This window comes from Astatotilapia calliptera, chromosome 22, assembly GCF_964374335.1.
Source record: "Astatotilapia calliptera chromosome 22, fAstCal68.1, whole genome shotgun sequence".
NCBI classification, from domain to species: domain Eukaryota; kingdom Metazoa; phylum Chordata; class Actinopteri; order Cichliformes; family Cichlidae; genus Astatotilapia; species Astatotilapia calliptera.
The window spans coordinates 23,076,207-23,101,307 of NC_137442.1; the positions used below are offsets into that span (position 1 = coordinate 23,076,207).

General features: G+C 39.9%; 1 protein-coding gene across 29 annotated transcripts in view; it reads left to right on the forward strand.

The window, feature by feature from the left end:
• The window catches only part of adgrb2 (adhesion G protein-coupled receptor B2), a 256,669-nt gene that overhangs the window by 80,037 nt on the left and 151,531 nt on the right, over positions 1-25,101 (forward strand). The window lies entirely within an intron of this gene.

Below are 25,101 nucleotides of genomic sequence, written 5' to 3' on the forward strand. Positions count from 1 at the left end.
CATGTGATATGCTGAGATGGAGTTTGCTTTTCAGGTCACATAATTGCATAATAATTTTCCTTTGGGTGCCTCATAAGCATGTTTGCAGTCTGCATAGTAATAATTAGAACCAGGTTATTGTTAGGCTTTGCCTTCCTTTAACAACACACTAACACACACACTAAGAGCTCTAGGGAGATTTTTACCTTGCTAGTGGGAAGGTTATCGTCTTCCGGATTTCATGAGCAGGGGAGCATTTATCATCTTATAACCTCATAGAGGAAGAAAAGGGTATACTTAAGGGAGATTAAGGAAGTGAGTCATTTACCATTTTGTCTTGACCTGATGTACTATTGCTTGAGAAAGTGCCATGTAACTGTTTTGGCCAAAAGTCAAACTGATAATGCAACTCTGTTAATTAATTCTAAGGGTTGCAGTGATATCCAGCTTATGCTACTGTCCTGAAAGACCTCTTAGCTTTATTTTTGTGTCACTTCCATAAGACAGTTATTTGCTGACATATTGATTAGCAGTCACATGTATGGTTTGGAGAAGGTGGCGCTACCAAAACATCAGGAGGCAAAGCTGGAGATGCTAAGAATTTCAGTGGCAGTGACCATAAGAGAGAGCATTTGAAATGATTGCATCAGAAGGGCAGCTCAGGTTTTGAGTTAAAGTTAGAGAGATAAGGCTACCTTTAATCTACCAGGATAGGAGATATGCACAGGAAGGATAGTGGATATATTGGGTAAAGAATGTTGAATATGGCGAGCCAGGCAGGAGGACAAGAGAAAGACCACAGAGAAGATGTATGGATGTATTAAAGGAGGGCATTAAGAGGGTTGGCATGAGAGAGGAAAATGTTGGCAATAGGGTTTAGATGGATGCACGCAATCTGCTGTGGGGACCCCTAAAGAGAGCAGAGAAGAAGAAAAAAAAGATTAGTTAGCAACCAGCCACTGTCCACTCCTGCAGGATGTTCTCAACCCCTGGTCTTCTGTAGAAAACATTTTTTTCTCACCAGTTCCCTTTTGCAGTAATTATCCATAAATGTTAAAATTACTGTAAATCCAGGACTGTGCTGTCAGAGTAACAGCCATAATCTTGCCTTTACTCTGCTCCTGTCCCCTTTCTGTCGACTGAAAGATAAACAATTTTGCCCCCGCTGAGTCAGAGACACTCAAAAACAAAGCTTAAATGCCAGCTTTCTCCTTCGTGCCGGTCCACTTTTTGCCTTAAGGCATGGTTGCCAATTTTCAACTGTCAGCTGTGGTGAGACTCAGACACTCACTTTAAATTTAAGACGAAAACACAAAGTAAAAATTAGAACAAAGGAAATGAATTTTGACTTTAGTAAACAGGGTCTGAGTCTTAGGACAACATCTGTATAAAAGGAAATGAAACTGAAATGAAAAAGTAAAACTGCTACTCTGTAACAGCTCATCTGTCTCAGTTGCAGAAAGACAGACTCATTTATTATTGATAATAAAAATAATAATTAATGACCTAACCCCTCATCGAGATGCATCTATTTACCATATTGCTTCCATAGTTATGCAACAAATACGACTTCATTCCCAGCCAGAATTAAAACAACTGTTAAAAGTTAAAGGTCAGTTGAAACACATAAAAACTGTAGTTTTTCTGATAGTGATGGGCGCGTGTCGGTGCTAAAAAAAAAAAAAAGAAGAGGTTTTGGCGCAAGAGTTAGGAAATTAGAGGAAAAGCATATAAAAACAAGCACATCAAAGAAGAAGATGAAATAAGGCAGGGTTGCCAACTCGCGATGAGAAGCCATGATGGGAACTAAATATACTGCAGTTCTTTCTTCATAAATTTTACATAAGCAATCCACTGGACATCTAATTAGCTGAACTCACAACTAAAACTTCTGAAGGTAACAATTCTATAGATCTTTTCCTTGAAATGGGCAAACAGATCTAATTACACCGAGTTACACAATCAGTATCTTTAGATTTTAGATTTATAGATGAGATAAATACATGATCAACAGAACTTTCTAATTCGTCATGAATACAAGTTAAACTCAGCAGTCGAGTTTCTTCTTTTAACAAAAGTAATTTATCAACACAGTTTACATTGTTAAGCCGTTTGAATCTGAAATCTACTTTTTTTCCTTTTTACAAGATGACCTTAACCAGTACAGTAATCAAATTGTACTAAATATGACCTAGGGTACCTACAAGGGAGCCAGAGGCATCAAATGATGAGTATTTACTTGTGAAAAAAGCCTGTTTGCTCTTCATCCATGGAGTTGGCAAAGAAAGAATTTATCTATGTAGTTTATTAGAGTGACACTTTGCTCAACCAGGTCTTTAATACCGCATATGTGTATTTTTCTATAGGCGTCTCAGTGGATGCTGGCAGGGAGAGATGGTACTTTGTAGCCAAACAGTTCATAGTAAATTCAACAAACTTGTTTGCAGAATATGAAATTGAATCTCCTCTACTGACACTGACTCTTCGAGGAGCAAACTAAACAATAATAATCATTCAACTCTCTAATCTAACTTTCTCAAATTTGCTGCAAATGTCTCAAATGGCAGAGAGTATGGAAAGTAATGCAAACAGATTGCTTTTCCAGTTTAATAAACATGTAACCTTGGGCTTTTTCTCAACTGCTGTAAATAGTTTGCAGTTTTAGTTACTCTAAAAAGCTGGACTTGCACATGACCTGCAATGTACGTATACCTAAAACAGCAAAAAAGCCATAATGCAATACGTTTATGCTTTAAAAGGCTTTTCTCTATATTTTTTGTAACTCTTGTGCTTATGATGTGATTCTTAGAGCTAACTGTTATACCACGACCATGAGCAAGTGAAGGCACATTTCAGTTCCTGAGATGTTTTGTGGCTGAATGTCAGGTCTGCTTGATAAAACTCAGATCCCCGGCTTTTCCAATCCATCAGCAGCTGTCTCCGCCCACACCTGATGTCTTCCACATAATCATTTTGTATTAAGCGAAAAAGAAAAAGGAAATACAAAGTGCTATCATACATGTGCACACATTAGCATGTGGCTAATATTTACAGTTGAAAGTTTGTGACAATGCTTATTTCCACATGCTATTTATCTCATGGTCTTTACATGTTATGCTTTCTTCTTCTGTCTTTTCTAAAACTGAAAATATTACAGCTAACTCTCCTTTGCACATTAATCAAATGCACTTACTAAAATGGACAGAGATCTCAGCATTACATAAAAATATTAATTTCACATTCTCATGTTCTTATTTCTATTGCGGTATAAAGTGAGCTTGAAGGCTTTGCTCCTGCAAATACACAGGATCCTTTAGATTTCTATTTGGAATGAAGGGCAGCCTTGCTTGAGTGAATTATTTGGCCTTTTTAGAGATGAAGAGAGAAAAACCATTTCTTAATCTAGCCAATTCTTAATGGTGAACTACACTTATATATCTACACAGCAATGAGAGAATACATTAAATCTTCAAAGGAACTCTCAAATAAGATACCCTGATTGCATGTCTTTAGTGTATGTGGGTTCAATTAGTACATTGCTGCTATTAAATTGCTGATGAAAATAGGGACCATCCATTATGTCCACCCTATTCTAAGATCCTGTGTAATTTACATGATAGCTTGTAGTTTTACTCATTCATGTCATGCCTGTGATTTGTCAATTATGTATTCATAAAGTCCGCACGTGTGCCAACAACAGCACTGTGATAGATGACAGATGGCTTCTCCTGGTGTATGAAGTGTAAGGATTAAGTTGATGACATGGAGTTCCTTGTCATGTCAGCTCGTGGCTTCCACCACATTTGCCCGTAGCTTCTACCTCACCTAATCGGAAAATGGCAATAAACAGCAGATTTATCTTACCGTGGTATACTATATTTCTTAATATCATGAGCTGTTCTGGATCCCGAGGACGTAAGAACGTCTCATTTATGTGAGAGACAGCTGAACGGAGAATATGAAGCTAGCATCATTGTTTTCAATCATTCATCAATCATTTGTGAGAGAATTACACCATCCTGTATGTGTTGGCTCATTCATCACACTACAATATCTACCGTAGTTGCCCTTTGATTTAATTAGTAGGCATGCACATATTGAATTGGGGCTCTAAGTGGAAGCTTCCTTCTCAAGTTTGCAAGGGTGTAATTTGGTGCTTGTTTTTCTTTTGTTATTCATCGTATTGTTTGCACTAGTTGGTATTAGGAATGAAAAGACTGCTGTTGTAAGCACAGAGAAGTGTCAGTTTAAATAATGTACTCTTCAGGAAATACTATAGGATGCAGCCTCAAGCTAACCTTAAAAAATTTCAGCCTCTGTTCTCCATGCCAAGAAGACGGGAGTCCATTCTTTTAAAGAAAAAAAAAAGAAAAACAAGTCCATAAACTCCATAAACTGCACTGGTTGCATTTTACTTAAATGCAACGTGGTGTATATGTATTGCTATTCTTTAAAAAATAAATAGAAAAGTTAATAGAGTAATTTTACTGTAATTTTTCCTTTATTTATAAAAAAAAAAGGCTCAACCTTTACAGTAAATACCAGCACTTTGTTGTTCTTAATTACTATTGTCAAAAGAATTTTTATTGGTGCCGACTGTTAGACGTACAGTCTTGTGTTCTTTTTCTTTCTTTCTTTCTTCCTTTTATTTTGGCACTGGAGTGGAACTAAAGTTCAACCCATAAATATAGGAATGAAGCAGCTGAAGAAGTGTCCACTGCCTCCAGTGCAAGTGCAATCTGGCTTTGTGCTGTCATGACACATTCGGGTCATATTTGTAATGTCCACCAGCAGTGTTTACAAATGCAGGAGAGCAAGGACAGCTGGACTTGTCTTTGACTTGTATTTCTCTTACTTTAATCTGAGTGACTTTGATCAGCTACAGTGGTACACAATGATTCATTCCTTTAACAGTCCAGTACCACAGAGACCTGTGCACATAATAAAATATGCTCAAGTTTCATAAATTGTCGGAAAAAAACATATATTTCAGGATGACAGTTTTTGTAATACACAATGCTGTTCAAATGTCTTAAGTCACCCGATTTTTATTAGGAAAATAACAAAATTTGTGCAGTGATTTATTGAAATGTGCAAATGGAAATGGAAATATAGTGCGTAAGGCAAAAACTGAGTTTGTACAATTCTAAAGAGCTTGAAAGTCAGTATTTTGTATTACAACCTTTCTGGTAATTTTACTTTGTAAATGGAGGCATTCAAAGCTCTTCTTTGAAGAAGCTTGACCTGCCTTTTGTACTTTTTTTGATCAACATGACCCCACGCTGCTTCAATAATGTGAGTTCTTCTTGTGGAATTTGGCGTTTGAATAGTTTCTTGACGGCCAAACTTCCACTGAGATCATTTCTTCCATGAATAAAATGAATAAAGAAGTGATGGATGACTTAAGACTTTCATACATGACTACAGTATTTTACTATGCTTAGTTACAGATACTTCATGGCAAGTCTGCATGCTTAAATATTGACATCTGAATTTCTGCGAGTAAGGTGTCGTTAATTTCCTTATACGCTTCATTATCCAGCTGTCAAAAGGTCACTTTGCTGGACATCTGCCTTAATCCCTGCACATTCCCACATCCATACTGCACACACTCACACACACTCACATACACAGTTACAGCATTTCACTTCCAAGGGAATTCATGTTAACACAGATTCAGGTTGCGGATTATGTCATATGCATGTGGTAGGGGTGTAGAAAGAGGAGGTGGAAACACAGAAAGGAGGAAATTAGAGAGGGAACTGGGATTTGACGAGAGCTCTGGGGACCAGATCAACCTTGCATTGAGCAGAAGCCAGTGGTCCGTCACTTAAAAATACACACTTACACACGCACACCTAGACACAGACACACACACAAGCAGTCAGTTCATCCCTTCCTCACGGAATACTATCGCTTCTTGGTAATTAGAGCGGAGAGAAGTGTGTGCTTTTTCTTGTGTATCTCGAGCAACATGGGTAATATGTGTTTATTCTCACAGTGTGCTGGTACACTGTATTTACATACAGGTGTTTGCATAACCCTTTACCCGAACACATACAAACACAATGAAAAATGCAGGCTGCAAACACACGCCACGGCTTATGACAAAGAGTAATTGCATGCCATACAATACAGTAGCTGCGGAGATATTTTTTCCCTAAAAGAATGGAGCACGGCCACGTGTGTGTGCGTGTGTGTGTGTGTGTGTGTGTGTGTGAAAGACTGTGGCAGGAGAATTAGTATTCTGTGCACATGGTACTGAACGGGCTCAGCACTGAGCCCCTTTATGCTTCAGCAAAGGCCCAAACACTCACATAAGCACACACACACACACACACACACACACACACACACACACACACACACACACACACACACTCACATAAACACACACACATTGATAGACATACACACCTTGTCATTTAAATCCTTTCCCATTTTCTCAACAGATTGCTTTGGATCAGTATGGATTGGAACAGTACACAAGCCAACTTCCTGCTGATGCCATTAAATATGCCACAAATCAAAATTATATTGTATATTGTGTATTTTCCAATAAATATGACCTCTTTGTCCTCTTTTACTTACATTCTTTTTTTGTTTTTTTTTGTTTTGCAGATGGCACAATACATTTGCATAGTATGCATGCTTGCTTGACTCCTACATGTTATACTCTGCCACTATGTCTTATTTTGCCTCCCACCACTGCCATCTGCACATATAGATTCAAGATGTTTATTCTCAGTTTTTGACACAGATTTTGGTTTTTTTTAAGCGGGTTGTATTCTGTTAGAATTCAATTATGTGAGCTGTGTTGATGTGTGATATTGCAGGTGTTAACTCCAATACACAAACAGCTTATAAAAGGCAATTTCAGGCTGTTTAGATTGAGTTCTGTAACTCCTCTCTAATTAGCGTCTTCAGATATCTCGCTGCGTTGCGTTCCAATTGCATCCATTGTCGTTTCTGGTGCGCTGGTTAGCTTTTTGAGTTGAAAAAGAAAATGTACGATGTTTAAACTCAATTTGCGTTTTCAACAAAGACAGAATTTGATCCATAAATGATCCATAAACAGGTAGACACAATGACTTTTTAACACCAAAGGATTAAAAAAGTATTGTAAAAAGCATATACTCTCACTCACTCATGCTAAATGATCTAGTAAACTTCCTGTTTGTTTGTTTGCTTCTTTTTCTTTTTTCTTTTTTTTACCCCTGTGGTGATGAGGGCAAATCTGCATGGTATACCAAAGGCTTAAGCGGGTTTTGACCTTTTCATCTCATTTCTCTCACCAATCAGTCATGGCATATGGCTGCCCCTTCCTGGGCCTGGTTCTGCTGCAGGTTTCTTCCTATTAAACGGGAGTTTTTCCTTCCCACTGTAGCTAAGTGCTTGCTCAAAAGAGGTTGTTGTAGTTTTCTCTCTATTATTTTGGTGTCTTTACCTTACAAAATAAAGCACCTTAGGGTGACTGTTTTGATTTAACGCTATATAAATAACATTTAATTCAATTCAATTGAGCTCAATTGAATTAAACTGAAAAATCTTATTAATCAGAGAATATTTATGGAAGGAATTGGCAATATGTTCTCCAGGAACATACTATACCAATACTAGCTTACTGAGAACAACATAAAAAGAGTGAAGACACATATAACATTAAAATGCATACATACACACACACAGACACACACACAAGAGGATATAGGAAGAATATAGTACAGCAGAGTTTCAGTATCCTGGCCCCGTGTTGAAAATGCCTTTCAGATCCCAAGGGTGTAACTGGTCGAGGGGAATAAGATGGGGGGCAAAGGTTGGTGCTGAATTAGGTCTATCACTCTGTCTGCACCTAATGAAAGTTGTATGATGTTAGGAGGCGAGCGAAGTCAGAGTAAAATTGTGAGCGGGATATTTTAGGCCAGCGGAAGTTTTGAGCGACATGCGAGGAGATGAAGTGAAGCGAGGGAGATGTGGTTAAGGCACCAGTGGGCCAAATTAGATAACCTCCAGAGAGCCCCCATCCCATGCATACCCATCATTTGAGACTGCACTGTGCAGCATGTGTGTGTATGCCTGCGTGTGTGCATGAGTAGAGAGTGAGAACAAGAGCAAGTGTGAGTTAGTGCGAGCGCCTAGGATATTTGTGTGTGAACGAGTGGATGACGAAAAACCTCAGAGCTAGAGCGTCTCTCAGAAGGCTCTCACAGCTTTAGAGTGGCCATAGAGCGATTCGTTGATAATGGAATACAATGATGTATTACAGCGCAGACACACACATAGATGCACACTCACATAGTCTGTATCACTCTCTGGCCCGCTGACTCCCAAAGTCAAGCTCCGATGACTTCATGTGATCGATTAACTGCAGAAAATAGACAGGCATTCCACAGAGCACCTGTGCCCACAGTCGCATGATACAATCCCCACAGGAGGCTAGCGTGCATGTGGATGTGTGTGCAATTGTTTGTTGGACTTCCAGTCGCGTGATGATATTAAAAAAAAGCTTTCCAATGTCAAAGTCCAACCATGCAAATCTCTGTGACAGGGTTGACATTTTGCGTGAAGCATCAGCCTCTGCGGTTTTATAAAGAGTAAAAAAAACAAGAAAAAAATATGTTGGTGTGGCACCGCTTGCTGATTTTCAACCACACACCCCTGCGTTGTTTTGGCAACAGTGACATTTCATGTGAGCGCAACGCTGACATGCAGTTTGAAGCAAAGCATTTGATTTTAAGCAACTATCTGAGGGATGCGAATGGCGGTTCACCTGCACGACAAAATTCTGTCTTTGCTTTGACAAGAACACAACAAAAGCCTTTGCCTACATACAGTGGCAATTTGATCCATCACAATTAGCTTGATAGCTGTGCAGTGGAGCACGTGATGCTAATGTGGCCATGGGTACTATTCCACTCCCAGCAGCCCAACTGTAGGTGACATTTATCTATGTTTTTCACTGATTTTCAGTGTTCTTCTCCTCTGACTTTCCTTCTAACATCAGTGGAACGCCATGAATTATGTTAGGCCGTTTGTATTCCCTCACTTCATGTGCTCCATCTGTTATGGCTGGGTGTTGCTGCCTGCTTAAAGTGTTCAAATATATTGTTTTAAATTGGAAAAGAGGAACAGACGATACAGTTTATATCAGTTTGATTTGACGCAACACTTTTCTCCTGTAAACTCTCCAGCTTGTGGACCCTATCCCACCACTCCCTTCACATCTCCAGTCCTGCTCACTACACACTACTCATCAAACCATAAATAATAAGTGATGTCAAACATAATATTAAAAAGCACTGAAACACAGAAAGTGCTGAGCATCCACTATGTCACTTTAGTGCTTTAAGATGTTAGTTTGGATCAACCCAGCTCTTGAACACCAAGCAAAGCAGAGCAGCTCCCGTATTACTCCCAGACTCAACTATTGGAATTACTATTCATCACATATATGGGGCCTCATAGTATCATATTATCCTAACAGAGAATTTCACTCTTGAAGGACAAGTTTACCTGTGATTCTCCCATTTTACTTTAGTTTTTCCCCCATATTTTTTAACAATACATTGAATTTCATGGACCCCACTAACAGTGTGACTATGTGGAATCAGTTAAATGTTTGGGCTTTTGAGACAGTCACCCTAAGATAAAGCTTAAAACTTTCTTTCTTTTTTTAAAATTGAAACTTATTATTACGGGCTCAGTCACACAATAGCAAAATTATGATGTCAACCTTGGGACTTGGAAAAATTTAATTCTTTTTTTTTTGCTCTTTATATTCTGATTCTAATTCTATATAAAAGCAAGGTTGCCAAGTGTCATTTTGCACTTAAACCGCTGTCCTGCAATAACTTTGTCACTATTTGTGGAGGAGTTTCTAAATTTGTGTTTTAAATCTATGATACTAGGGTTCTGATTGAGCTCTGTAAGCCGTTTATGTCAATTTCTAGAGTTAGCAAAGTTTAATGTTAGTATTTTGTACATGTAGATGGCACCAGATAACCATCATATTATCGCAAACAGATTGCATTTAATTGCCAACTTGTCCACACTGCTTCGCAAGCTGTTTCATCACCATCTTGAGGCAACTAAGTTCCTTTGGAGACAGCAGCAGACTGCAAATGTTTCAGACCTGTCCTCATCTTTGAAGCAACGATTTCAAAGGCCTATGTTTTCACTCCTTGTGCATAAATATATATTGCGTGTCATTCGCTTTTTCCCCATCTTTTTCTGCAGTTTGTGTCTTTGTTATTGTGTTATTCGGCACGTCTCTATGCTCATCTATCCTGTCTTCTTTTTCTCCTCTTCCTCCAACCAGTTGGAGCAGATGGCTGCTCCACCCTAAGCCTGGCGATTCTGTTACAAGCAAGTTGTCTCTCAGTGCAGTGAGCGAGCTTATACAGGATCTAATCGTTGAGTTTTCTTTCTCTAAAATTGTGGGGTCTCGCTGTACAACACAAGACGAGATGGCTGTTGTTGTGGCGTGATAGCCACTGATATGGCTTTGTGTCGACATGGATACTTGCTTCTGATTGTTTCTCTAATTCTTCAAAATAAAGAACAGAAACTGTTCAGCAAATGTGACTTTGCTGTTGATTGAAAGCAACCTTTTTGCTTGTACCTTTTCTTGACAAGTACTGTGCCACTCCAACAACTCACCAAAAAAATCCCCAACACACAATAGCCCTGGTGAATAGCATGTGAGCTTTTATAAAGTAATTGTTCCCAGTGTATCTTGTCCACTCATAGTTCAGCCATGCGTGGGAAGTGCAATGCTTTGACCCATGTGGTAAACAACTGGCCACCTGAGCCCGCAGCAGTTACTTTGCATGTGTATCTGCTTTTGTATCAGCATTCACAGCATAAAGCGCATTTGCTCTCGTGACCGTATATGCGTGCGTAGTGGAGTGTGAGGAGATAATCTTACTTGCTGGGACATCTGGAAGATTTATGGTGGCAGTATAATTACTTCTTGGTACAGTAAGTGATTTAACACATGTGGAACCTGCCACCTGTCAGGTGGAATGAGGCTGGAAACGCCTTTGCAGTTGATAACCAGTGGTGATCTAATGCTCTTCTGAAGGTGCTATGGATACTAACATCCATTTCAAGAAGTGAGCTGATGGTATTGTCACCAGGAGAGACATAGTAAGACAGACAGAGGAGGGTTACTGATACCAAGCATCAAGGCACATGACATATTGCCTGCCATTATGTAAATCTGTTTTTTACTTCCAAGTATCAAGGAAAGACACATTCCCATGCTGCTGCTGCTGCCGGGGTGCATTTAAGTTCAAAGACCTGTAAGTGTATGTCGTCTTGAACTGTTTCTATTCTTGATGCATGATGGAGAACTTACCCTGGTACACAGCCCTGAAAGAAGATGGGGTTTTATAGCTGTGTGTGTGTTACCGCTCACTGGCATTTGCAAATATCTGTCCCACATTCAGGGTGTGTCCACTGCAAAATCATATAAAAAAATATTAAAAGAAAAATGGAGAAAAGGTTTCCCCAGCGTTTGTCTTATCTTTAGTGGAATTCATACTTTCTGATTAGAACCTATATCTGTGGAATTAAAGTGGAATTTTGCAGGTGTGTGTGAGAGGGAAGGACCTGGTAATACGGCGTTGTGACGCTGAGATTTGTTGTTCGGGTCAATTTCATCCCACAGCTTATTAGCATGGCCTAGCACTTCATGCTCTATCATTTTGCCACAAGTGACTTCCTTGATATTTTTGTGAAGTTTGGCCGGTGACACTAAAGATCATCAGTGTCTTAATCTTAAATTGACATTGGCATACTACTGGCTGTCCTGAAGGCTAAATTACCCTGTTGCTGAACAGAGTAATCACCAAAATGTTGCAAAATGTTACAAACAAGGTGTCTGTTAGTGGCTGTGTGTGATGCACCAGGTTATGACTGTCTCTTGTTAGTGGGAATGTGTGTATTTTAACCCACGCCGCAATCCTTTCCTAAGCCTAACCAAGAAGTTTCAAATGCCAGTGAGTGAAAGCAAAACGAGGCAAAGTGGGTAACACTTTGCACAAATGGGACCCAGTTTGTTGGCGTTACTTATACCTGCTGCTTAGTGATGGGAGGTCCGGCTCTTCTATTCTAGCCTAATTTAACAATTAGGAATGTTTTTTGTGCTGGGAGACAATTTTTTATTCATGTTTTTATAAAATAAATATTTTTATTCATTTACTACTACTAAGGAGAACATACATGGGGTTTAAGGCCTGGACAAAAGTTTGAAATGAAAAATGGCTGAAAATAAAAATGGGTGTGATTTCAGCCAGTGCCTCATTTTAGCTTTGCAGTCTTCAGCAGGGCTGAGCAGGAGCACCTGAAGATTCAGCTCTCCTTGTCGTTGTTTACTACAATGAATCGGCTCGCTCACAAATGACACATCACTATTGCTGTCCCTGTAAAACTATGATGTCACCTTTTTATAAAAAGGTGCAGGATTTCCTGGTCATCAACCAGGAGATTGTTGACGACAAGGTCAGTTGCATCTACTAAATTCTACAAAAGGTTGGACTTATTCTGTATTTTCACATCCTTTGAGCCGTCAGATTTTTTAATGAATTCTAGAATAAATGTAATTACTTGCCTCATGCAAGCATTGCATTTCTTAAGATTTATATGAGGGAACTCATTGCAGATTCTTATGTATGAAACTATGATTTACTTATCATGAAAGGACCAGATCATTCTGGGACACCTGCCCGCGTTACATCTTTATTCTTAATATAACCTTTATGATATGTGCACATGGACACTCTTCCCCCCTCCAATGTCTCCTCTGGTGAACTTATCTGTGTTCATTTGGCTTGACAAGAGGGGAATCTGTTTGCCAGACACATGATAGCCTCCCATGGACAAAGCTATCTATCTTAATACAGTGAGGGAAACTCTCTCTCAGACACACAGACACGCGTAGTTCTTCCTGAAAGCCTAGTGTGTGTTTCAAACACTGCAGATGTGAATTTCAAAATCATTCCCAATCACTAAGCATGACCTTTGTTTGTCTCCTGTGACTGAGCTATACAATCCCTGGAATTTTAAATCTTCCGTTTTTCGTATACATAGCTATTCATTTTCAGAGGCTATCTGTGAAAATAGCTGTAATTCCTAAAAAAGTTAAAGCAATGCTTTTATTAAACCCTTTGAATTAAAGCTGAAAGTCTGCATTTCAATCAAGTCTTGATTGTTTGATCCACTCTGGTGGTGGACAGAGTGGTAACTGTGAGAGAGACTGGCCCTGAATACTGGATCAGAAATACACAAACACACATTGGAATGCTCACAAAGATGAATGTGCACTTAAAAAAAGAAAAGCATACACACAGCACAACACAAACGCCCATCAGCTTGCAGCAGAGAGGGAGATATAACAGTTCCTGCAATGGGAATCTGGCAACGCTGCTCAAGATGAACACAATAGCTTGGCATGAAGGTGATCACGCGTGTGCTTGTGAGTGTGCAAAGGAAGCAAGAAAGGGCGCTGTGGGCAAGCGAGTCGATATCTGACAGCAGCCACCTTCTGTAACTGGAGTAAAATTCCCCCCAAAACATCAAAACAGCGAGCTGCGAATGGTGACCACCGAGTGACAGCCACTCCTGCCCTTGCGAAGTCAAAGTCAGACTTCAAAAACAAGCATGACTGGTGCCTCTCTTGCTCTCCCTCTGCCTCGTGCGCTCTTTTTGTCAGTGCACATCATCGTCACCAGCCGGTGTGTGGCAATTAAATATATCCCTGGGCAATGACGCCCTATTTAGAAATCATTACAAGACAAGGAAATCGTGCCCCTCGTCTTTAGCAAAAACACACGGGAAAGTGTATGTGCCCGTCTGCCTGTGTGTGTGTGTGTGTGTGTGTGTGCCCGTCTGCCTGTGTGTGTGTGTGTGTGTGTGTGTGCGTGTGTGTGTGTGTGTGTGTGTGTGTGTGTGTGTGTGTGTGTGTGTTGGTCGGTTTCCTGTGCATCCCTTACTTTCGCTATCCGTCATTCTGTTCCGCTCATCCATGGCTCTTTGCTTCCAAGATAACTCTCCCCCTCAGACAGTTTCCAGGAGAGCAGTAAATCCTCTCCTTCCTCCTTTTACCCTGGCCTCCTTCCCTATATGTCAGTTATAGATGTTATCATCTGCATGTAATAGAAACAGAGCAGTGGGGAGACACTATGGTCAACTACACAAGTGCACATGCTGGAAAACTGAATGTCAGGGCATTTTAGGTAGTGGTCAGTAGTACTTTAATATTTCTTATTTTTACTTCCTTTTTTTTACCAGTATTCTTGACAGGAAAGAATATTTCTGCTTTTGGGAGGTTTTGTGTGTGTTTTTACAGAGCAGCCGACTCCCAGAACAGTTTCCTCCTGTTTCTGCTCCTTTTTAGATCTCCTCGTTTCTTCGTGTAATCGGAATCTTACATAAAAGGAACCTTGCTGTTTATAATATTTGATTGAAATGCTTTAATGCGATCATCAAAGACTGAAACAAAAAACAGAACAGAAGAACAGTCACAGGCTTGTGTCCAATTACAGACTTTCCATTACAGAGGTTGTGTTGATTCAGAGGCTGCTCCGACTGTTTTCATACTTCAAATACATGTAAATATGTTATGCTTAATTGTCTGAGTGACTTTGAATAATGATCCCATTAGGCTTTTTTTTTTTTAAATAATTCTGCATCAACCATTAGTGTTTTATTGGCCTTTTTTCTTCTTCTTCTTTTTTTGACTATACAGTAATCTGCATATCTGATGGGATGTTTGCAGGAGTGAACTTAATCACTAGCAATTCTGTCTAATGTTTCAGCGAGCCAGTGTGCCTGCCATCATGCAAATGAAGACAATTTTCATCAAATAAATACACAACAGAGATGAAAGAGAGTTGCAAAATGAAAGGAAAAAAAGATGCCAGGAGACTAGAAACAATTCATATTAATTCAAATTTATATCGTTGTAATCCTGCCTTGGGATGAAAGTTTACGACACATGTGACCTTATTAATATATAAATAACAGGCCAAATAAGTGAAAAGGGGTGTGTGTGTGTGTGGGGGGGGGGGGGGGGGGGTCGCCTTGCATTTCTGTCCGTTTTTTTTGGGGGGGTGGGGGTTGTAAAGTGAGGTATGCTTTCCTGGTCTTGCAGGAAATAAATGCACCTGGGATTTATCGACACACTGGCTGTTATAAGCCTACTGTCACACTCCAGTAGTTACCCATGGCGGATTTAAGACTCAGGAAAGAAGAAACACTCTTAGTCTCCATCTCAGTCTCGTTTTCCTTTCCTTTGTACCCTGCTGCAGGTACTTTCATGCTACTGCAGCCAATTGTTACTCAAATGTGGCCAGGTGGCGCCCGATAGGTGTTTTGGAATGCAAATTTTGTTAAAGTTTCCAATGTGAAAATCGATGTGTTTGTGCTAACCTTCCCTCTAATCCTGACCTATAGGTGGGACGTGGTCACTTTTCCCCTCAGCCTCCCCAGTCCGACCATGTGCACAGCTGCCTTGAAATTGTGTTTTGTTTATATGATGGTAAAATATTCATAGAGGAAAAATAGCCATGGAAGCTGTCCATATAATCTCCAATAAAGTGATATGTAAATCCACCACGCATAGACACACAGGTGCCCAGACACCAATGCAAGGAGAACTGACACCCTCAAGGGCAAAATGAAATGAATGACAGCAGCACCTGCCTGTGTTTGTCCTGAGAGCCAGATACCTTTCTTATACAACAACAGACATGTAGATGCCGCACACATACATACACACGCTCACACACACTCACACAAGCACAGCTCACAGACTGATGCTGCGGTTTGGGAGTTAGTATCGATCGACACTCGTCAGCATGTCCTCTATAACAAGCCCTGTCCCCAAAAGGACTGCAGCAAACCTGTCAGGGAGAGCCGGAGGAAAAAAAAACCCTGGGCATACCTGTCTGTTCATCCAATTTGCTTCTTCCATTTCAAACTTCAGTTGTTTTACATGTTGCTATGGCAGCCCCGAGAGGTCACATGCACTCCAAATAGGCTGCAAAGGCACAGAAAATACAAGAGAAGGTCAATAAAAGCCTTTTTTTGTGGAGACAATAACATGACGGAACAGCAGCTGAAGTGACAGAAAGAGAAAGATGTGTAGGACTGCACCACGAGATGCTTAAAAGAAGCGGAGGATTCATTTGTGTCGTGAGGGAGAAAAAGATGCAAAGTAATGTGTGTTTTAATATCATGACTCATATAATACTGTAGATGCATGTTTTAGCTAACTAGCTGTTAGCTTGTCACTTACGCAGCTTTACCGTCATGTTATTCTCTCCCCAAAAACACTTCTGTTGTGAGTTTTCACAGCACTTTTCTATTTGCTTGTGTGACAGTTTTTGACCTCTCAGGAGCACTGTACATTTCTAAGACATTTTGGCAAACGAATAATTATTATTAAGTTGTATCCATGATGCCACTGCCAAAATTATAGACGATAGAGAGAAAGAAAGAAAAAGCTGATAGGTGAAACCTACTCCGCACGAGTTACCACCGAGCAACCAAATAAGTTAGTGGCTTTCACACACTGCATTGCCTAATTTGTTCGAGACCTTTATTGTTTTTTTTGTTTTGCCTTCTGCAATGCATTCTTGAAGATTATGAGCAAGGGCAGAGTGGCTGGAACCAAAGCACAAGCCTGATGATAATGATGAAGTATCCAGCCACCCGGCTAACGAGAGCCCAGATCTGCCCCGAGTCTGCCTGCTATGCAAATTTCTCTCACACCAGCAATGAATCAAAGGCGTAGAAAACCAATGTTTCTTTTCGCAGCACTTTAGCAAAGCCATCATTCACAAAGGACACGCCAAAGGCACGCACGCACACACTCACACACACACACACTGACACAAAGAGCGTACGATAACTCTGGCACTTGAACAGCAGTTTTACAACATGTCAAACCTTTTTTTGCTACCATGGAAATAAAGAAGAAGCTAAAAAACAACAGCAAAAAAAGACAGCGATGATGTTTTTTGAGCCAACAGAAAATTACGTATGTTTGTGCACTTGTGTATGCTTTTGTATTGTTGTGACACTTCAGAGCACAGTGGGCCCCGAACAGTGAGTTGACAATAACAAGGCTCCGGAGACAAATTCCTCTAAGTTGATGTTCTTGGCAGAGAAACACAACAACATAAGACAGATCTTTTGTCTCCCTCGCCATCTCTGACCTCATGGCAACCGGTGTTCCCGCGGCATGGATTTTTAATGCTCAACAAATAAGTTTTGCTTTTCTTTGTTGCCAAGATGAAAAGCAAGGGATCTTAGAGTTGAGACTTTAATTGATGGATGAAGGCGCAAGTGCACGCACAGATGCACGCACAGAGACGGGCATTTTCAATATATTGTGTGTCCTTCATTCTCTCTTGCTCTTCCTGCGCCTCCCTGTTTCTCTCTCGGTTCTCTCATTATCTTGTTGCTCTGTCAGACTTGGAGGTTTGCCTCTAGGGTGTTGAACTGGCAGAAGTAACAGGATGACGGTAATTTGCTGGAATGGAGGTTAGAAAAGCTCACCTTATGTTTTAAATGGTGTCATGGGGGCCAAACTATAGACCTTTGGCACCACAGCTAATTATGTAACACATGTCGAGTAATTTCCCTTCTTTTTTGTTGAATTCCAACTGGATTTATCTGTTAAGTGGATCTTTACATAGGACCATTACACTCCTTTAGGAATGCAAACAAAGACAAATACCCACAGTGTAAAGCATGCATCTGTTAAATGCATTAAATTGCAGGCCACAAACACCCGCATTTGCATGTACCGACATGTCATACAAGCATGCACAAACAAACAGACGGTGGCAGGCTTTTAAGCCTCTGTCAGATTAATAGCCACTTTCTCTCTCTGGTCAATAAATGCTTCGGGGAGTTCCCTAAAGGCTGCAAGATAGCTCCCTGTGTGTCCGTGTGTGTGCACATGTGTGCGTGCGTGCAAGCACCTAACAGGCCTCATGGGTCAACCTGTCACCACAAAGATGGCTAAGCAGTTGGTTGGCCAGCGGGAAATCAATGTAAGGTGATGAGGCTGCTGTGTGTGAGAGAGAGAGAGAGAGAGAGAGAGAGAGAGAGAGAGAGAGAGAGAGAGTTTAGTTATGTAAGCCTGTTTGTCACTGTGTTTTATGTGTACCTGTGCACATGTGTATATTGGAGCACAGCCTTCAGCAGCGGTAGTTTAAATGAAGGTTAAACTACTGGTGTTAACTACTAAGGTTATATAACCTTAGCGTGCACACACACACATGTCTATTATTAACCAGGTCCTTCACTCCTCTTATCAAATGAAGGCAAATCTAATCTTTCCTCAATATTGATGCTGATTAGCGTATTATTCGGTTATAATAATTCCAATTGTAATGATTTCACTAATGATGTCACTGTCATTTAGCTCATTAATTGCACTTGCAATAAATTACATTGCTTCCATTTAAGTAGCCAGGTCTAAAACTGTTAAAAATTGATTGTAAACAGTGACCAATCAGAAATACTTTGAGAAAAAGTACGAGGCTCTCATATGCAGAACTTCTCTTAAATTTGGACCCAAATAAGCTAAACTGAAGGTTTAAAGTTAACGTGAGTCTCGTGCCTCTTGTTTGTTATAGCTGTACTGCACCTGAGGCCAGAAAGTGCTAGCTGTTGCGGTAGATGTTCAATAAAGACTTTTAATGTTCACGTTACATAAAACCATGTTGTTGTTGCAAAGAAAAGTTGCAGAGGTAAAAAATGCCATGATCTCAGCTGGAATCTAAAATTGTTTTGGCTTTGCTCAGATGTCAGATTACGTTTGCGAGACTAACACGTCACACAGAGAGGATGCTGTTTGGACAGGATGCAAAAAATAATAATCCTGGGCTGCTATAAAAAAACTCTCTCAGCTGGTAAAACCATCTCACACAGTAAATAGATTGGTTTGTTCATAGATCTTTTCTACTCTGGTTGAGCACTCAAAGCACTTTAGACAACGTGCCTCAATCACCCATTCAGAGCCACAAGCTCTGTTTTTCTATGTCTATCTAACTCTCACACACATTCACACTAAGATGAATGCATCAGGAACAGCTTAGGGTACAGTACCTGGCCCTAGGATACTTTGCCATACAGACCAGAGGGTCCAGGGATCAAACAACCAACCAGTAAACACGATAATGGTTTTACAGATACACCTCTCATTTTCATAAAGGTGGCATGGAGACAATTTGAAGTGTCACTGGGAGGTTTTAGGATGCTGGACATATCTAAACATCCCCTTGGGAAAGCATTGCCACATAAAAAATAATTCATTTTTACCTAGGAAAAATGCCATGACAGTTATGAATTGATTAAATTCCAAAATATTAGCTGTTATTAAAGAATAGATCTTTTTTTTTAAAGTATATTTTAAACTTTTGTGCTGATTGAACATGCTTTTACTTTATTCTTTGCAAATGGCTTGTGTACCCTGCAACATGCTAAAGCAGAGAAGCCCTTATGTAGCTCCACAGGACACAGTGTGGCACTGGAAAGTTAGTGGAGCTTCCACTAGTCAAAACCACATGGCTAAACTCCTTTCCTTGAATTCCTGGAAGTGCCAGTCCTGCAAGAGTTCGGGGTCGAGGGTGAACGGTTTTACCCATCTGGCTGAGTCCTGATGTAACGTGCGCTGGAGATTATAAGAATGGGAAGCTGCTCTGGTTTTTTCTGTGCTCCAGGGAGCACTGGAGCTCCAGCTCACTTCTCCGCTAGTGAACCCTGGTTGTTTAAACTAGCCCCAGTGGTCCTCATTACCCTCTCCCCGGGCACATTCACGCACACTGATGCAGGCTCACACAATCGTGAGCGCACAGCAGCAAGTGCCGATGAAGAAAAAAAAGAAAGAGGCACTTGCACGCAGACAGCTGTTGGGTTTGATGCAATGGAGGTGGATGCTGCTTTGTAACAGCTTGCTAGGACAGCTGCCCTGATCCCTTTGAACCTCGTGGCTTAAAGGGTTGTTACAGCAGTGACGGTTCTAATGAACTAAAGGGCTGACACATGAAAACTCTAAGGTTGTTTTGTTTTAAGTTGATGTTGATCCTGCAACACTGCATTTCAATTGCTAAAACTTTAAAAGAAAAAACTCTCAGTTGCACTTAGTCAACTATGTTAATTACACCTCGCTGCACATTTTTATTTTGCCTTTTCAAGCGTCATTTAAGTACATTCACCATTTCAAGTACTTAAGTGCAGCTATTTGAGCTCTCTACATTCTCCACCTCCAAAGTGTTTAATCACTACGTAATATCAGTTAAGTACACACTCCCATCCACCCAATTTCTTTTTTCCCCACCTGTTCTTCAATTGCCTTTTTGTTTTTCATGTTTTCTATCTTGTACTTTGTGGAATCTCATTTTCTCTCATTTTCACTTAAGTCATCTATGCACACATAGCCACACAAGTTTGCTATAAGTTTAGTTACCTTCAACAGCAAAAAAAAGTGCAATTTAAATATTACATCTCAGTTTTTCCACATGATAAAAATAAATGCTGCTTTGGGCTTGAATTGAAAAAAAGAAGTGTAATATTCCAAAAAAGCTTGTCTCTTGAGCCTGTGAGCCAACTGTAAAAATCAGTGGAAAAAAGAGATAAAACAGGATTTTTCTGTAATTTTTTTTCTTTATGTATTACTGATTTACTTTGGTTTTGGATGAATTATCTTGGGGGAGGTTCTTATCAGTAGGAAATGTCATAAGACTTAGGAAAATACAGTTATACATCTCAAATTCATGTCCTCCTTCACATTGTTCAGTGGGGAATCTTTGACAGGCCGATTCTCACCCCCGAGCCTCATGTTTGACATTCTTCTCCTGAGGGGTCACAGATAGAGCTGAGACTTTCATTACATACTTTTACTCATGTGTGAGTGTGGTTTTCATTGTGTGTTTGTGATCCCCAGTACTGTTTGTGAAGCTGTGGTGGTCAGTTCAGTGAGACGTATGACAGCAGTCATCGTCAAGTGTCTCTAGGTGTACCGGCACTCAACCAGGCCAAGTGGATCTTCAGAAGAAACGAGTGACTGAAAAGTGTGTCTTGATGTACCAAAACACAGGCTTGCTGATATATCTGTTGCATCATTTTCTCTTTTTACTGAAACACTTCAGGTTTAAAGAGGGTCATAAAACTAAAAAAGAAAAAGGAAAAAAAAACCTGGCCAGTGTCGTGATTCTTTTTGTTTTTTCTTCAGTTTTTAAGGTGTGCTTTCTTCCCAGCTTCAACATGCTCTCAAAGGATTGTACTGCTGTGTCTTTTTCTGTTGTGAAAGAAGGAGCTCAGTGTTCTTTGTCCCTCAGCTGTGTGTGTCTGTGATTTCTCCAAGATGACGCAAAGATGCCTGACCTTCCATGGCAGAGCCTCCCACAGAACCAGTCTCTCGGTCATGACCCTCTTCCCCCAAGATTATTGTTCTCTGGGAAGCCGGAGGCAAATGGCAAGGTTAATCCAATGAATATTGGCTAGAAGTAATCAAGTGATTAATCAGCACAGCATTTAGCTGACAGAGGAAATTCTGGGGAAAGATTTATGGATACCAAACAACAGTTAATAGAGAGGAACGCTGTAACAGAGCCACATCAGAAACGCTGTAAACATTACAGGTAATAATTGTGAATGGGAGAGATTTGTTAGCTTTCAAAGAAGAACTATACCTGAAAGTTAATCAATGTCAGCATTTTAAAACACCAAAGCAGGTCTTTTTGTGCAGTTGATGCATTTTGCTTTTACATTTATTCTTCATCCATCTTTTGCCAGTCTATTGAAACAAGCACATGAAGTACACACACACACACACGCACAAACAGACACAGCCACACATGCATGCACATGTCAATCGTGAGTTAAAAGAAAAAGAATGTAGGAGGATGCGATGTAATGAGGTGGGCAGAGCAATATTTACTTGTGGTGGCAGAGTAAATTTGCATGAAATGATGCAATGTGATGATGGCAAATTCAGGAAGTTTCCACCTACCTTTCAAACATCATTAAAAGATATATTTGACAGGTTGTTCACTTAGGATTAGATGGCACCCACAAACACACACTGAAATTATATCAGATATTAGATGTTAGATATTAGCTCAGAGTACTACTGTGGCTTAAAAATGGACAACATTTAGCATTTTGCTGATACAATGTTGGTCATTGTTTTGTTACTCATTGTATTTATACTAAAGATTTGCCTATATGTGGCTTTTAAAGCAAAGTAAAATGTGTAGAAATACTTTGCAGCTACTTTCTTGCACTGATTCTATGAAAGTGTTTTTGTTTAGACTTGAAAGAGCATCGGACCTCATGCATATGCTTTGATTTGTCTGAAAATTGGACAGTTTTGCAATTCCCTGTGATATTATTTGATGCACTCTGCACTTTGATGTAGCCCAGTGAAATCAAGCCTTTAATTTTGCCACGCACCAAACTTAAAGTCTAATCTCTTCTCTTCAAGGGGAGGGCATAGGTGCATGAAACAAGGACTGAGAAGAGGAAGTAATGACTTTATTCAGTTGCACCTAACATTTCCACTTTCATTCTGCTGGAAGGGTGGCAGGAGAAGAAGAGTGTAATTGAGAGGTGATGGGGAATGGATGGCAAGGAGTAGGTCAGAGGAACTGGCAGGGGCAAAGACTCATGAAAGTGAAAAACCTATGACGGTAAGAAGGAGTACAGTATATAGCAAGAAGGTGCAAGAATGACTGATAGTGACTAAAATCACTGGTACATTTATGCCTTGAAGGGACAGGAGTGACAGCTGACAGTTTTTTTCTATTTTAAAAATGAGAGAAGGGGAAAGGTTGATCCTCTGTAATGGCAGCAGTGGATTCCATTTATTTATTTATTATTTATTTATGATGCGGCTATAAGGAGGTCTTACCATAAAAGGATCACCAACTATTTAAACTTGTGGGCCTCAATATGCTACAAATGTCTTCCCCTACTAAAGCATTAAAAATACATGAAGTATTTTCATTGTCTTAAATATCCTTAATGTTATAATGAATATTAAATATACAAGTATGACAGTACCTGCATTTATGGTAAATTGACTCATTATAATATAGTTCTTTTCTACTCTAACCGAGCACCCAAAGCGCTTTATACAACATGCCTCATTCACATCCATTCAGACAAGCACTTTTTTCTATGCCTTTTCTACATGCATCAGAGGGTAACTTGGGGTTAGTACGTTGCCCAATTTGGACACATTGAGAGGGTCCTCACCAAGAAGCTCGAAAATCAACACCTTCAAACTCAACTGAAATTTGCTGCTGCCCATGTGCACAAGCCAAATGCCTTCTGGAGAACAGTTTTATATTCATGAACATGATGATGAGACAAAGAAGCTTTCAAATGTAAGAACACTGTATCAATTAAAGCATGGTGGTGGTAGCATCATGCTATGTGGCTGTTTTGCTGGCACATTGCACAAAGTGGATGGAATAATGAAGAAGCAGGACTAACCTCAAATTCTTGAAGTTGCTGCCACCATTGCATCAAGTCAGTTTGTGAAAGTCCTTCCCTCCAGTCAGCTTTAAGTGGTGTTATTGCAAAGTGGAACGATTTAAGAACCACACCATGAAGTTACAGAGTGAGGTCGTGTTGAAGTCACCGATACTCCTTAGACTCATTAACTGTTTCAAACCTCCTCTGGCATCAGCATCAGCTCAAAAACTATGCGCCCAGGGCTTCACAGCACAGGTTTCCACTGCCGGCACCTGTAGGTATGACATACAGGTGACCCAGTACTTGTGTCCTTTCAGTGTGTCTGAGACCATCCACTTGTTTGAACAAGTGGATCAAGAATTGTAACTTTGGGATAACTCAAGGAGGTCGCCTAGGATTTTGAAATTCATAACATAGGTGCATCTACTAAAATATTGCGTGAGTTAGAATACCAGTGACCTGGAACTCAAGGTCAAGCTCAGAAGTCAAGTTTTATAAAGAAAAAAAAACCCAAAAAAATGGCAAACATAATAAAAAATTTCACCTAGGATCAGTGTTGGTCAAGTTACTTGAAAAAAGTAATCAGTAACTAATTACTGATTACTTCCACAAAAAAGTAATCCCGTTACTTTACTGATTACTTATTTTCAAAAGTAATTAATTACTTAGTTACTTAGTTACTTTTAAAAAACACGATTTACAACCTGAAGAGGTGATAAAGCGATAGATCTTTCAGCCCAATTCTACTTTTTCTACATAATCCATCATACAAAATGTAATCAAATGGAAAAGTCTCTTTTTTTTTTAACTTGTTTTATTAGTTTTAATCTTTTAACTTTATGCATCAAGCAAAAATTTAATTATATGCAACATTCTCTGACTTGAATAAATTAGTTTAATATTTAAACCTATTTTCTGCACATTCCAGCACATAAAATAAAATATTTTTTGTGTTTACACTCACTCTTTCAAATAAATGCAATTAAAACACAGCAGGAAATAAATAAAGTCAAAGACTCAGCGGTCCTGTTGCTCTATTTTCACCTGTAAAGCAGGACTGGGGTAGGCGGAGGTTTACCCTGGTGCAGGTGTGCCGCGGTCAGTTGAAGAATCCGCGAGTTTCTCTCTGAATTTCCCATTAAGTCGTAGCGCACTCCCGGTGCTTGCTCGGAAGTTTAGCGTTTTTTTTCGCTGTAAAAAGAAGTTTTCTTCCCACGCACGATGGACACTAATGTTTTTGTCACTTTTTATGGAATCAAACTCAAAGTAAGGTCAGTACTTCCACGCTTTAAACGCTGCACGCTCATACTCTCTCCCACAATCGATATGTGATCCATTGTTGATCTGCACACAGCTGTTGTCATGAACGTTGCACTCGCTTACGTCACTGTCATGAGACATTCTCGCAAAAAACCATGGTTTTAGTAACGCAGTAACGCAGCGTTCCTACGGGAAAGTAACTGTAATCTAATTACCGTTTTTGCAATAGTAATCCCTTACTTTACTCGTTACTTGAAAAAAGTAATCAGATTACAGTAACGCGTTACTGCCCATCTCTGCCTAGGATGTTTTAATTGATATCACAGGTGCATCTCACAGGTCTCAGTGACCTCTACCTCAACT